Here is a 12,210-nt window from a genome sequence, read left to right as displayed (position 1 = left end):
CGACATGGCGGCGGCGGCAACAACAATACTACAGCGAGAATAAAAGTTACGCCTTCTTTCTTTGCATGAACATTTGGGCGGCGTTATGCAAATCTTCCTACATCTTGACGTAGACATGTGGTGGCGTGTTAGAACGAGCCTTTTTAGGTAGGCGTGGTTGACTCTTTAACTTTTATAAAGAATAGCTTCTTTATGCACCAAGAGCTTGTAACACTCCAAAATTTGAGACTTTAGTCTTTGCAACTTTACAGATCTTCTTTATGCACCAAGAGCTTGTAACACTCCAAAGAGAAAGGAAAAATTTAAATCGCATCATATGACCCCTTTAAGACCTAAATCACTGTGTTTATGAGGATACTTGCAAAGACGGGGATTCTGATGCATATAAGTGTTTATGTAATCGTTCAAAGCCAATAAGGCGGCAAAAAAATGTGCGCTCCTCTCACACAGAAGCAGAGACGGCGCATGCATATTGCTCTGTTTGTGTTTCAAAGGCTTAAAAATCGGTTGTTTTAAAACCGCAGTTAAAAACGTGTCCATGCTACAGATGTAGTCCCTCGTTTAGGAACGAGCTCCTCGTTTTGTCCTGGCTGGTCGTTCTCCACCTGGTTCTGTCTCCGCTTCACGCCCCATGGTGGCGTGTAAAGATCGCAGTCATCCAAATGATGAAAAAGTATTACCGTAAACAATGTATTTTGCGACACCATGAAATAAACGATAGAGCATAATATGAAACGATAGACTTTTTATTTCATCCATCCGATACATATCGTCATATCGCACAGCCCTATTAAGTATAACAAATAATTGTGTGTCTGATTGGTCCAGATGCTACAAGGCTGTTGAATGTATGCTTTTGTAGAAGGTGCAAGTCCATCCATGTGATTAACTTTTTTTTTTTTTTTATCTAGTTTATCATCACGACTGACTATTGTTGTTCACAGTGCATTATGGGATTTGTAATTCATTAATTAATATTCAGATGTTAAGTGCACAGGTTTTTTTTTATTTATTTTTTTTAACACTTTTTAAGCCAATCAAAGGATGACTTCCCAAAGAATGCAGACACTGTATTTTGGTGGTAGGATGGAAACTTATCTAGAAATTAAATGTCACCTTCTAGCATGGATTTGGAATTCATTGAAAGCCCTTTTTGCAGCATTCATTTCAGTTCAGTAGTTAGGCTCTGTAGCTGGAAAATTGGTTGCCAAAGTGAGCATATGCATGGTCAGGTAACCGGTTTGTTTGTCTGTTTATAAATGCCAATGTGTGGGTGCTATTTGGCATATGTTTTTGTACTTGTACAAGGTTTAGCCTATGTGTGAGACCCCTGGTGTACTAGGACTGAAAACACACTGTGCACTGGCCCACTGAGAATTATTGACCACTGAGTCCCTTGTAATGATGTTCATTCAGTCTGTCAAAGCTAGCACAAGCCCTGTCTGTTGTTAATGTTCATCTTTTGTATGCATTTTTTATGAGACTTGAAGTGTGTAGAATTTTCTGAGACACAGTAGCAAAGATAACTGACATTTTCCATGATGTATTTATTAGAGTCAGTATCAAAGGGTAGCTCTTGCAAAGAAAAAAAGTGCTGTTCAAAGGATATAAATGTATGTACAGAAGAATATTTATCTTAAAGTTTGGGGAAATGCAGAGATGAAGGAACATTTTTGATGGATGAAATTTGTAACGATAATATCTTAGTTTGTTTAAACGGTGTTTGTTTGTTTGTATGTGTAAGATACTGATTAGATTATAGATTTAGACATTGACCTCAGCTGCAGTCCAGTAAGCTGCTTTGGTCTCATATGGCTCATAATGTATAGGTTTTATGCTACACACCTTATCAGGAGATGGCTTTACAAAGTGTTGAAGAAGGCACATTAACACAGCTGTACACAGGACATTGCACATTCAAGAATACATGGACTCTCTGCAAGGGTTTTCCCATTGATACAGTACAGCAACAAAAAGTCTCACATCACACAAATTTATGACAAACGAATGATGAAAGATGAAAAGAAGCTAGAAGAAATAATGAGATGAAGTGAGCAACAGAAGCAGAACAAATAAAAAAGGAAGCGCTGTTGTGTGACGTAGGCCTGTGGCACATTGTGTTCTCTGTTTATGCCAGCAATGCAGTTGTGCATTCATGGCTTTGGGCCACAACCTGCCTCATCTTCTCTGTCACCACCTCATCTAAACTGGATTTAGGGCCTTGTCGACCTTGAATGCCAAGAACAAGTTCACAGATCTACAGCAAGGCCATGTAGAAGCTTGTCAAGCATGCTACAGCACCCACAAGTCTCCAGAATCACTACCGAAACATATCATGCCTCCTTGTACAAGATCATTTAAATGCTAGAGAGTGGGCTTGACCCTAAAGGCTCCTCCTGGTGGCTAAAGGAAGTCACCACTGTCCCGTCCCACTTAGCTAAATCGCTTGAAGTTGATGTAAATTCGATGTGACTTATCCAGGGTGCTGCTCCAGAGTGCTAATCATTGGTAATCTAATCCAGAGGAGATTAGAGAAGAGGAGGGAACACAGGATGCTGAGAACTGCTCTCTCTGGCTTAACGGAAGGTTGCCGCTACGTCCACATTGTGCTGTTGGACTGCTGCATCTTGCTAAGGATTCGCTAACTCGAACTGTGCTTGGAACTTGGGTTAGCAGTTGGTAACAGCATCCAGTTGGAGTTCAGCATTGGAAGACTGTCCTTTTTTACGTCCACTGGTTTTGAGTGCCGCCGCCTTTATGGGATCTAGTTTTGTTTCTGCTTACATCATCATAAAAGTGCTCTCCTTCTGTGGGATTAGCATTAGCATGTCGCTGTAGCCAAAGCGAGACCTGGTGCCTCGTTCAACTTTTTAAAAGGCTTATTTTGCCAAGTATTTTCAGGAGCACTTTCTTTAAATTTCATCTGTCTCCAAGCTTGTCAAGAACAGAACCGCCTGTCCATTTTTGAACGAAACCAGAGGAGGCTAATTTCATAATTGTTCTGCTTTGAAGGCCCATCACCAGAAGCGAAGATGCTGAACCAGGGGGCTGTGATGATCTTCACAGGGATCTGTGGGGCGTTAGTGGTCATGGCAGTGGCCTACTACGCCTACTGGTGAGTCCGGCTAAAGTGCAACAGTAGATTGATTGGGCCGCCTGCTGCTTATGTAAAGGTTATTGGATTTGACACAGGCAAAGGTCAAATGAGATACTCCTTGCCTAACACCGTGTCCTAACTACACGCGACAAGATTCCAGCGACAAGCAATTTGGGTGTCCACACCAGATGCAATGTGACAGAATCAATCAAATATCACAGCCAATCAGAAGCATGTGTGGGCGGGCTCTCTGTGGAAGCGCACTGCACTCGCAACGAAATGGATAAGTTTATAATCTAATTCATAAATATTTAAACTTTTTAACATCATTAAATGTACATACTGAGTACATACCATCTGACTGATACCATCTTTGTCATGGAATACACTCGTTGGTTCGCAGTGAGTTCACAGTTTTAACGTAGGCTACATCTTTGCTTTAATTTATTTTCAAGATCTGAGGTAAACTATCTATTGTTGCTTTCAGTATGGCTATAACGGTCACACAAAATGATATTCAAACTCACATTAGACACGTTAACATTGAATAGCACACATAATCAGTACCTGCATATCACTGTTATATAGTTTGTATGTTGTTGTTCCAGCCGCAATGTCGCGGAAAAAGAAACCGTTTCTAAGGCTCGTTAGGACTAGGGATATGCCGGTATCAAATTTTCATGTTGCTATTAATTGCTAACTGCTGTCAGAGAGTGAAAGTGCGCTTTCATCCAGAGCGTCTCTCACATGTTCCGCCATGTGCTTCACGTCCGCGCTTATTTACATCAGAGTGCGCATGCGTCTTTCATGCAGCATACAGCGGTGTTGTGCATTTTGACCAGTTGATGGGAAAAGTATTCTTAAAATGCATTCAAAATTCTGAATAACTTGTAATATATAATTATTCACCGTATTTAGAAGAGCCCATGATAACAATATCGTGCATATTCATTACCGTGATATATCGCATTACCGAAAACCGGCACAAGTCTAGTTAGGACAAAACCTCTGATTAACATGGAAAAGATGCCTTTTATCGGGTGTCACGGCGTCGCATCGTGTGTAGTTAGGACACGGTGTAAGACTTTAATTTGTTCATTTGTAGTTATTTGCATGCCTGCCATGTTTGTGGGTGTTTAGGGCACTATGGTGACAACCTGTTGCACAGTTGTCTCTATAACGACTGAAAGGTCACACAGTCTCTCAGTTTTTTTGCCTGTATATTCTTCGCTTTAAAGCTTCACAGAGAGTCAAACAAGCTGATACCAAATTGTTAGCTGAAGTCTATCTGAAAATTGATCTGCTGTGGAAGTGTTACCATCTGAAGCACAACCTAACTTCCTCCTTTGTGTATTTTTTTAGGTATTGTTACACTGTGGTTTCTCAGTTTTCTTTTGCATCCTGCAAGGTTGAAGCTTTTTTTAACCTTTTTTAGAGGTACATTTTGTCCATCTTGGAAAAAGATGGCCCCAGGCTGTCTGATGATGCAGGCCAGACAGCCGTTAACTCCTAAAGGCCGGGACACACCAAGCCGACTTCAAAGAACTAGAGGCGACGAAAGCCGACGGTGTTGTCACCTCACGTTGGCAGCATCGGACCAAAAAGCTGCGCTCGAACACACCGCACAGACTACAGCCGACGGCAAACTAACACGTGCGTTCTGCACATGCGTGAGAGGAATTAACGGTCTATATCAGCAGCTATCAATAGTAGGCTATATATTCGTCATTCAAAAGGAGAAACCGAAACACAGATATACGAGATAAATGCAGATATACAAAACGTAAACAAAGCAGTACTTGCTTACCATTTTGAATATCAGTAACGTTGATAACTTTAATCATTTTAAGCGGCTTATGTTGTTATGAAAACATTTGCGTAGGCCTATTAGAATGATTGGGAAAGATCACGTAACATTTAAACAGCATTCTGTCTGTACCGCCTTCATTTATGCGCTTGTTTTCATCACTTTCGCTTTAATTCTCGGGCAAAGTCTAAATATTTAAGTATTTGGCTCTGTGATGAACATCATAGCAAATACACAAATCTGAATGGCTGTTTAAATTATTTAAACACGATTCAGAAACAGAAAGTAGAGCAGCTGCTTTGTTTACAGGGTTTCATTTAAATGAATTATTATTATTATTATTATTATTATTATTATTATTATTATTATTATTATTTCTGCAGTTTAGCACCATCTGCTGTCAGAGAGTGAAAGTGCGCTTTCATCCAGAGCGTCTCTCACATGTTCCGCCATGTGCTTCACGTCCGCGCTTATTTACATCAGAGTGCGCATGCGTCTTTCATGCAGCATACAGCGGTGTTGTGCATTTTGACCAGTTGATGGGAAAAGTATTCTTAAAATGCATTCAAAATTCTGAATAACTTGTAATATATAATTATTCACCGTATTTAGAAGAGCCCATGATAACAATATCGTGCATATTCATTACCGTGATATATCGCATTACCGAAAACCGGCACAAGTCTAGTTAGGACAAAACCTCTGATTAACATGGAAAAGATGCCTTTTATCGGGTGTCACGGCGTCGCATCGTGTGTAGTTAGGACACGGTGTAAGACTTTAATTTGTTCATTTGTAGTTATTTGCATGCCTGCCATGTTTGTGGGTGTTTAGGGCACTATGGTGACAACCTGTTGCACAGTTGTCTCTATAACGACTGAAAGGTCACACAGTCTCTCAGTTTTTTTGCCTGTATATTCTTCGCTTTAAAGCTTCACAGAGAGTCAAACAAGCTGATACCAAATTGTTAGCTGAAGTCTATCTGAAAATTGATCTGCTGTGGAAGTGTTACCATCTGAAGCACAACCTAACTTCCTCCTTTGTGTATTTTTTTAGGTATTGTTACACTGTGGTTTCTCAGTTTTCTTTTGCATCCTGCAAGGTTGAAGCTTTTTTTAACCTTTTTTAGAGGTACATTTTGTCCATCTTGGAAAAAGATGGCCCCAGGCTGTCTGATGATGCAGGCCAGACAGCCGTTAACTCCTAAAGGCCGGGACACACCAAGCCGACTTCAAAGAACTAGAGGCGACGAAAGCCGACGGTGTTGTCACCTCACGTTGGCAGCATCGGACCAAAAAGCTGCGCTCGAACACACCGCACAGACTACAGCCGACGGCAAACTAACACGTGCGTTCTGCACATGCGTGAGAGGAATTAACGGTCTATATCAGCAGCTATCAATAGTAGGCTATATATTCGTCATTCAAAAGGAGAAACCGAAACACAGATATACGAGATAAATGCAGATATACAAAACGTAAACAAAGCAGTACTTGCTTACCATTTTGAATATCAGTAACGTTGATAACTTTAATCATTTTAAGCGGCTTATGTTGTTATGAAAACATTTGCGTAGGCCTATTAGAATGATTGGGAAAGATCACGTAACATTTAAACAGCATTCTGTCTGTACCGCCTTCATTTATGCGCTTGTTTTCATCACTTTCGCTTTAATTCTCGGGCACTGACTCGTTTGCTAAACTGAACATCCAATCAGAGCTCTCACTCGTACTGACGGCCCCGACGCGGCAAACTGACGCCTTAAAGGCCGGGACACACCAAGCCGACGGTCGGCCGCACATGTTAGTTTACGCACGTGTTAGTTTGCCGTCGGCTGTAGTCTGTGCGGTGTGTTCGAGCGCAGCTTTTTGGTCCGACGTGAGGCAACAACACCGTCGGCTTTCGACGCCGCTAGTTCTTTGAAGTCGGCTTGGTGTGTCCTGGCCTTAAGCTGGTTGATCCCTCCATGTCTAATCCCCCCACACTATCGGTGTAGTTGTCATGCTACCAAAAAGTGAATGAGGAACAAGTCAAACAGATACAAACTTACATGTATCTAGGGTGTTTTTGGCATATTGCATTAATCATCTTAATTGATACACCTTTGAGCTTTGTGACCCCATTTGATACCTCTGTATGAGAAACTGGACATTCACATACTTGATCAAACACAATGCTCAAGACATATGACTGAGAAGAACAAGTTGCACAAGTTTTATGGACCGTGTTTATGGTGATCTGTTTTTTTTCTTTCCCCTCCTTCAATTTCATTGTATGAAAATGGCAACAAGGGCATACAACAAATTAACTCTCTATTTAATTTAGATGGCAGTTTCTTGATTCTGTAATTGGTCAGTTATATTAGTTTCGCAAGAAAGTGTTAAAAATATGAATACAAAATAGGGCTGCACGATTAATCGCATGCGATATTTAACGCGCATCTTGTCAGAAAGCCGGTTCTGTAATCAGCGGTAAATCTCCATCACCTGCGTGCTTTCACATTGAGCAGCATTAACTACACAGAGCCGTTGTTCACTGACGAGTTGCGCAAAACCACGTTCATATTCGCGCGATTTTTTGCGCAGCTCATCAGTGACCAACGGCTCTGTGTAGTTAATGCTGCTCAATGTGAAAGCACGCAGGTGATGGAGATTTACCGCTGATTACAGAACCGGCTTTCTGACAAGATGCGCGTTAAATATCGCATGCGATTAATCGTGCAGCCCTAATACAAAAAGTCAGTTAACATGCTGGGAATCATTTTTTTTCAAATAAAGACAAACTAGAGCTAATTTCACATACAGCACACAGTAAATATGATGTAAATAAGATATAGTGGCTGACTACATATAGCCTAGTGCAGTATAGCTTGAAATCAAGGATTCAAAGTTTGTCAGTCATGCAGACTGTGATGCACACTCGTTTTTATGCAGGCTACAAATGAACACAAGATGTCACAGCTGAATTTGACAAATTGATGATATAGATGTGAATTTGCTGATTGCTGACTGTAGATGAAAAAGTAGTGAAGCATTTGCCTTTCTGTTACTAAATATAGATTATATCATATTTTTGTACACTCTAGGGATGTAACTATTCACTCAACTCACGATGCAATAAGGGTGGGCAATATGACGCAATATGTCACATTATTAGTAATTTTATTTCACGGTAACAAAATATATATCACAATATAGGCTAGTAATTTGTGCTTTAAATATGGTCTTTATGATATCAACATTTCTGATACCATAGAAGTTTCACAATTCTTGTCACCAGTGTCAATATCTCAAAAAACTAATACTAGCCTAAATTAATAAAATAAAATAAAAACAATCTCACGAAAGACAAGTAAACAATCAGAGATTAAATAAGAATAAGAAGCTAATACAAGCAATAGGACAAAAAACTACAGTAGAACAAATAAGAAATGCTACATACATTGCATAAAGTAATCATAAAAACTGCATATTTATCACTGTGTAAATTAAATATATATTTCTTCTTATTAAAGTCGCAAATGTGATTTAGTTGAGCACTGAGAGGTTTTCTCTCTCTCTTGTTGTTTGATTCAGTTGAATGACAGACAGCAGGAATATTAGACTGCTGTCACTTTAAGAGCTACCTTCCAATAAACTGTTACACATGTTTTCTTTCTCAGCTGTTTGCTTTCACTTAAGACCCAAGTTACTGTGTTAACGAAGATACTTGCAAATACCAGCATTTTGACACATACAAGTGTGTATGTTTAACAGTTCATGGCTTATAAAGCCGTAAAAATAACTCAGTTCAGTACTTCTATGCTCTACGAGCACCATCTTCACATGCACACGTCTCTCTAACGGCACTCAGAAACAGTTTCTCATACAGCGTGTGCATATAACGAAATGAGTTCTCTTTCGCTGCTGATTGTTTTTTAATGGCTTAAAATCACTCGGGTTTTAAATCGCAATGCATTAAAAATGCATGCAAAGAATACATTATTGTGACCATGTAGCACAGCGACATCATGTAACCGCGATAGAGACGTTAGTCCAAAATCTCTACCGACAAATTTATGCCAGTTAATAGTGTCTACAGGTAGCTATACCGCCCACCCCTACAATGTGATATGATTCACAATACTGATTTCACAACAAAATGAGATTTAACACAAATTATTAATGAAAAGGTGTCCTTTTATTATTGAAAAATAAAATGCTGCACATTTCTTTGTGAAATTGAAATAGGCTATGTCAAATAAAAACTGAATTGAAATTTTAAAACAAACCCCAAATCAAATAAACGATCAATCAAATAAACGAAAATCAAATAGATGTTCAGGGGCTCAGAAACCATAGCGGCGCCCCTGAATATAGTTTCACAAAACTAATCTGCACAAAACAAAAACAGCAGATGAGCTGAATGAGAACACAAATTCACTGTCTGACAGCAGGTGTAGTGCTTATTGAACAGCGGCAATATCGCGTTTCCTTGGTTGCCGCTTTAAACAAAGCAGCACTGTGGTTATGAACACTGCTTTAATATTCATTATACAGAGGCAAGGTGAAAAGAAAATACCATCTAAACTCTTCTAAAGACAGTCAGTTCCCCTCAAAGATACATTCATATAAACTCCTACCCCCAATTGTATCACAATTCATTTAACATCTCAACCGATTCGAATCATCACATTTTCACCAGTTTTCAACTGGCTCAGGGTGCATCGTTACATCCCTAGTACAATGTTTACTTTCCCTGTTTATCAGTTCTGTATAATAATTTATTAATTTAAACAGAGGCAATAAACTAATAAAGACAGAGAACGGGAGTTTTGTGTGCTCGGGTGCTGACATTCTCAGCGCTGTCACAATTAAAGTCCCACTCCCACAAACACATCGGGCAAACTGGAAAACTTATCTGCAGAAGCCAATCATTTAAAAAGAGCTTGAAATATCAACATTGGCTATATATTGGTGAACCACTAGGGGTCTGTAGTGCATATGATTTGATGGAGAAAGCGAAATGTGTGAAGTGTATCATAGGGTTGTGACGGTGAGGAAATCTTCCCACCGGTTAATCGACGTGTGACAACACCGGTAATACCGGTATCACCGTGGGGGCGGGGGCGTTCCCTCTTTTTCTCGCTTTCCTTCGCTTTTAAATAGCTTGTAAAAGCGGCGTGCGCATTTTACTTTCACTTTCAAATAGCGGCAATTCGGTGTAAAGCAATTGTTCATTTTTAGTTCGTTTGAATTTTTCCTATTTTCCTCGCTTTCCTTCGCTTTTAAATAGCTTAAAAGCGCCGTGCACATTTTACTTTCACTTTCGAATTAGCGGCAGTTCGGCGTCAATTGCTTGAATGCAACAACAAAATACAACGTCAAACTCACTTTAGCCTATACGTAAAACATAGAACTTTTATTAACAAAACAAATAAAAATACACCATGCTATACGGCAGGCTATGCCTAGTATAAAATAACAAATAACTTGCATAAAGATTAAATAGCCTATTTCCAGTTTTGTATACCTAAGTAAACATGTATAATATATATATAACCAAATAAATAAGAAACGTAGAACGTTTATTAGCACAACGAGTAAGAAAGCTTGGAGGCACGGCATACACCTTGATGTCAAATAAAATAAATAAATGACACACAGTTTAAATAAAGTAAAAATCACCAATTAAATAAGAAACGAATGTTTAAAAAAACTTCCAAAATCACCTTAGATAAACTCAATAGGCTTTTCAAAATCCAGAATATTGCCAAACAGGCACTTTTGCATTTCATTTCGAAAGTAAATCATCCGCCATCGTCTTTTCTGTCTCACCTCACTCTTCTTGTCAGTCAGCTCGACTCACTCTCCTCACTGGAGAAATGAAATCTGATCTGTGATGCGACTGTCGTTTGGCATGCTGCATTGAGCAGCCGCATTCAGTTTTTAATTGTAGTGTCTGTTCTTTTACTGAACTAAATGATTTTTATTAGGCTACTACAATAAATCAAAACGACGGTGGGGGTCGGTGCCGCGGTGGGCAAGTGATGTAACCGGTGTTGCGGCTTAACACCGGTATCACCGTCAACACCGTCTATCGCGGCAAGCCTTGTGTATAAGTCTACTTTTGCTTATATTTCTTATGGCTGAGAAAATACTCTGCTCCAACAAGTTGATCAGGTGATCCCTCAGAATGTGCATACACACTCCCCCTCACACACCTAGTGCATCACACCAATGTTCATAGGGAGTTTTGGCATTCAGAGCACTCTGCCATTCCCTTGATCTCAGACACACACACTTTGGTAAGGTTCCAAAGTTTACTTCAGTTTGTGCAGTGGTGGATAGGAGGACAGAGTTCAACTCTTTCCTTTCCCACCCTCTCTCATTTTTCTTCCTTCGGTCCGTCTCTGTCCACTCCAAAGTCACAGTTAACTTATACACTGCCTGTGGATCTTCATCTAAGGTTAGTGCCGTTTGTGTTCTGTTTGTCTTGGCTGATGTGTTGGTAGAGGAACCAAAACTTTGTCGGTTTAAACTTTTACTCACTGGTTTCTAGCTGCCCCCATGTTGTAACACGATTGTTTTGTGTTTATTTCAAAAGGCAGCACATTTGCTCTTATGATAAATGCTAATTCACAGGAATCATTGACTAGCTGACGGCTTAGAAGTATTACAGTAGTTAGAATAGCTGGATTATTACATTTTCTTAAGAAATTGTGAGTGTTGCTTGCCTGTGCAAAACTTGTTGACGGGATACTGAGGTCAGTCTGTGTGAATTTTGTGTGGTCAGTTTCATTTTTCTGTAGGTGAGAGAACAATGAGAAAGCATTTGCAGTTAATTTGGTTTATCATGCATCGTGGAGTATGTGCATCAAGGCAGAGGTAGGTTATAAATAAATAACCACTTTTCCAGTGTTTTACTTGCTAATATAAGATGTTTTTGCTTCTGTCATCTGATGCTTGTTTTTACATCTTCAGATTGAGTTCAAACTCATTGTTTATCATTGTAAGGTGTCATTCAAATTAGATTTTAAGACTTTCCTAATCCACCATAAACTTTTGTTAGCTCCCCACTCACAACAGTGATTCTACACACACAAATTCGTTCTGTCGGGCAGAACGAATGTTTAAATGATATCAGTGTAGTAGGTTGGTTGACTGAACTGAACTTTGTTATCAGAGCCGACACATAATAACTGAGAAAATTATAGTATTGATGGGGTCAGACGGGCCTCCTGCAGGTTACCAGATGGCGAGTTGGAGTAGTTTGGCAACTTCATCCTGAGTAGGCCTGTCGCAATAATCAATATATCGACCTATCG

General features: G+C 39.6%; 1 protein-coding gene across 5 annotated transcripts in view; it reads left to right on the top strand.

The window, feature by feature from the left end:
• LOC107676863 (1-acyl-sn-glycerol-3-phosphate acyltransferase gamma-like) overlaps positions 1–12,210 on the top strand; it is a 32,503-nt gene that overhangs the window by 5,915 nt on the left and 14,378 nt on the right. Inside the window, exons 1-2 of one of the 5 annotated variants that reach the window (XM_016471572.1) lie at positions 10,951–11,351; positions 11,695–11,770. The exons of 1 other annotated variant lie outside the window; for it this stretch is intronic. The gene's annotated coding sequence lies outside the window, so the exon portion shown is untranslated. Of the gene's footprint in view, positions 1–2,530; positions 3,116–10,950; positions 11,352–11,694; positions 11,771–12,210 lie in introns of those variants that run through there. 3 more of the 5 variants (XM_016471573.1, XM_016471570.1, XM_016471571.1) reach the window with 3 other exon arrangements.

The sequence above is a fragment of the Sinocyclocheilus anshuiensis genome, unplaced genomic scaffold (assembly GCF_001515605.1).
Source record: "Sinocyclocheilus anshuiensis isolate Anshui unplaced genomic scaffold, SAMN03320099.WGS_v1.1 scaffold2166, whole genome shotgun sequence".
Classification (NCBI taxonomy): domain Eukaryota; kingdom Metazoa; phylum Chordata; class Actinopteri; order Cypriniformes; family Cyprinidae; genus Sinocyclocheilus; species Sinocyclocheilus anshuiensis.
Note: the sequence above shows the minus strand (reverse complement) of the source record. Positions and strands in the feature narration are given on the sequence as shown.